Source organism: Rosa chinensis, chromosome 7 (genome assembly GCF_002994745.2).
Source record: "Rosa chinensis cultivar Old Blush chromosome 7, RchiOBHm-V2, whole genome shotgun sequence".
Taxonomy (NCBI): Eukaryota; Viridiplantae; Streptophyta; class Magnoliopsida; order Rosales; family Rosaceae; genus Rosa; species Rosa chinensis.
In genome coordinates this window covers 63,086,639-63,090,139 of record NC_037094.1, presented here as the reverse complement: position 1 = coordinate 63,090,139, position 3,501 = coordinate 63,086,639, and positions in this window count along the sequence as shown.

Sequence of the window (3,501 nt, the reverse complement as noted above, 5' to 3'; positions counted from 1 at the left end):
TTCTTTCAATTTGACATACCTAAATTGCAAAATAAAAAAGGTAATACAAAAACCAGAGGAGGAGTTCAATGCATGCCAATTCTACAAGTCGATTGATTTGAGACCAAACAGTACAAACACTGCAATTCATTTAAAACGAAATTTAATGTATATATTGCATGCATGTTTAAGATTCCCACTTTAGCATAGAGAAAGATTAGTAAATTAAGTTTGTACCAACAAACTACTATAAGAAAGGACAACTAGTGAAAAAAAGTTCTAAATGATCAAGGAGTTTTCAGGAAAAAGAAGAAGAAGAAGAAGAAGCCTAATGCGCATCAAACTAAGCAAGTAACTGAACAAAATGGCCTTGTTACCTCTACACTGTTATCTGTTTTGAGAATCACCAAAATATGTCAAAGTTCTGCATCTGCACTTCAATGAAAGAAAAGAAACATTAAGAAGAGAACAATAACAATACCTTCACTTGAAAAACAATCAAAACGTTGAATTACATGCAATATTGAGCACACTAAAGACTCAAAGCAATAAACATACCTATGTCTGTATTTTCCTTCTCCACTAACCTGGTTCAATTTCAGTTCAACTAAAATCATCCAAATGACAACCGTCTTATATCTTTACAGAGACCTACACAAATCAAGGATACCTCATGAGGAAAACCTTCATTAAACACCCAAAACCATAACGTTATTCAAAACTACCATGTATTGAGGATACCTGAAAAATTAAAAGAAAACATGGCAGAGAAATCTACCATATACTCAAACAACAATAGCAAGGTAGGTACCGTGAGAGGGTTCAAACCCCAGACCACATAGGAGCCAGCCATGGGCCTGACCATTCCTTTTAAGCCAACCTAAATTGAGGTTCTAACCTCTTCACTTGATCAATGACGTTGTTTCTTTACTTTACACCAAAAATCTAGTTAAATCACCACTCCAAGGTTGCCTGACATAATGTATCAGATCTTTTAGAGAATTTTGTCCCCTGTTCTTGGGATGGACCTCATTAATAACACAGAAGTTGATGCATTGAAAAAGTTTTGCCTTTGAAGCCTTGTCAAGGCTCCAAATTTTCACACAACATGAAGTATGTGTATGTTATTAACAGAGTGATAATATATCATTTGGAAATAATGGGAGAATATAAAATTGGGTCCAAAAGAAGCAGACTCAGTCAAAATGACACAAACTTGGAACTGACCTAGTACTAATGAGCAAATCATGTTACTAACCAAACGCACATGTAATCATTACCCAAGAAAAGCAGATATAATCCTTAATCCAGGTAATGCAGTAACTAGTGACTGTTATCTAGTGATGGTAGTATAGATGACATTACCAAGGTTCCTCAAGTGTTGCCGTCGTAGGAAAAGGGAAACCACGGAATCAGGGATAGCAATGTGGAAAGCCTGTCCACGATAAGGAGCAAACAAAAACCTGCTTACAAGCTTTAGAAAATGGAATTATGAGGGACTTACCCCTGCCAAAGAACACTGGATATCACAGTTAATTAGGAAGTAATATGGAGAACAAAATGTTCCAAACTGAGCCTTAAACTAATATAAAGTAGTCAACCAATAGATAATGATCTAATTAACACATACAGACTATCAAAAACTTAATCTAAAGACCTCTTTCGATTAAAACTTGCATCGTTAATGAAGTGGAATTCAAAACGAAGCTCATCACTGAAACGGTCAACCATCTCTAATTGCACATTGAGGTTGTATATTGGTTTTCTGTTCAAAGGGGATTAGCAGGGAGGACAAGAAATAAGGACATCAGTGAGGTCTTTGAATCAAAAATCAGAGTGATACAGAACCAATATACAAGTGAAACATATATACAACCTAAAAAATTGAAGCTTTAACAAGCTTGAAAGGTCGAGAGAGAGAGAGAGAGGGCAATGCCTAAATAAAAAGCACAGCCGTGAAACCCAAATGCAATAATATAAACCCTAGAGAAACTGAATTGAAATCAAACCAAATTATATCCAGAAATCAAGGGAGAACCTTGCGAGTGAGTGCGAGCGATAAAACTAATTCAATGAGTGCGAGCGAGAAAGCAGAGATGGGTGACGATGACGACAGGAGAGATGGAGAACCTTCCGTTGTTGACTTTCGGGGTTGAGTTTGAGTGCGAGTGTTCATGAGTTCCAGATTCGCCATTCATAGTTGGATTTGGGGTTTTGGTATTTTTGGTGTGTTCTTCATCGATCTCGAAGGACCAGAGAGAACTTTTGTTTCTTCTGTCAGGATAGTAGGTGTTTCAGTTAGAGTCATTATCCTTCTGTTAAATAATCCATGTTGACTAGGGAATTGAAGAAGGTTGTTGATTGACTTATTCTTCTGTTAATTACTGATTACACGCATTTTTATGCACGTAATTGTATCTAAAACACTATAAATAAGTTAATCCTCAAGTCAATTATTATGTAATTACTTTATTTTTATTTATTTTGTAGGAAATAAGCAGAGTCAAAGATATCGGAAGAAAATAATGCAAAATCAGAGTAAATGGTAGAGAAATGAAGAAAAGAAAAAGTTGGATTAATTAATCATTGATTCAATTAATTGATCAAGTCATCAAACCATGATTAATTAATCATGTCAGCCATATTCACGTTTGTATATTTAATTAAGTTGTTCAATTAACTTGAGCCAATTAAAGGCTAAAACGTGGCAGACCCACTTTCCCTAGCTTCTCTCTTATTTTTCCCTGCAAACCCAGACTTCATCATTCCAATCTCTTCCAGCCACATGTCCCTGACCCTCTTCTGAACCAACATCAGCCACTCATCCAACCTATTCCCTCCTCTCTCTTGATATGTATATATAGAACCAACCCTATTCCTCTTCAACCGGATAGTAGCCGCACCAAAACAGAGGCAGCCCTTTGGGCTGCTCTCTTCTCCCATCTTCTTCTTCCTCCATTTTTTCCTCTTTTCTTTATATTTTATTTTGAGATTTGAAGGACTACTCATATATACAAAGTTTCAACGATCCACCAAGGGACTCAATTTCTACAAGATTCAAGATTTGGGTATTTTGTGGGGTTGTAATTCAAGGCTAGTCACGCTAGCTTCATAGCTATGTGTGACTATCCTTGTTTTCTCCTACACTTCTCTACTCTTTGCTATTTGAATTTTGTAATTTTGATGCTCATGAATATGGGTTGTGAGTAGTTATTTTTGGGAGCTAGGGTTTCTAACTCTAGCTCAATTTTGATGTAATTGGCATATTTTTCAAGTGATAAATAATGTAATTTCATATGGGTGCACTCTAATTATGTTAACTGATTCTTGATGCATGAATTTAGGGAATTAACCACTCTCTTTGTTATGTGTTGAGATTTGTGATGTGTGATACAATTGGTGGTTCTTTTGTTCACTAGCTTCACCTAATTAGTGTGGTGTGTCAAGTAGTTGCTAATCAAGAATTAATGATTGCCTAGATTCCTATTTTTTTGTGCCCTTCGCCTTTAATCCTAGATGTTG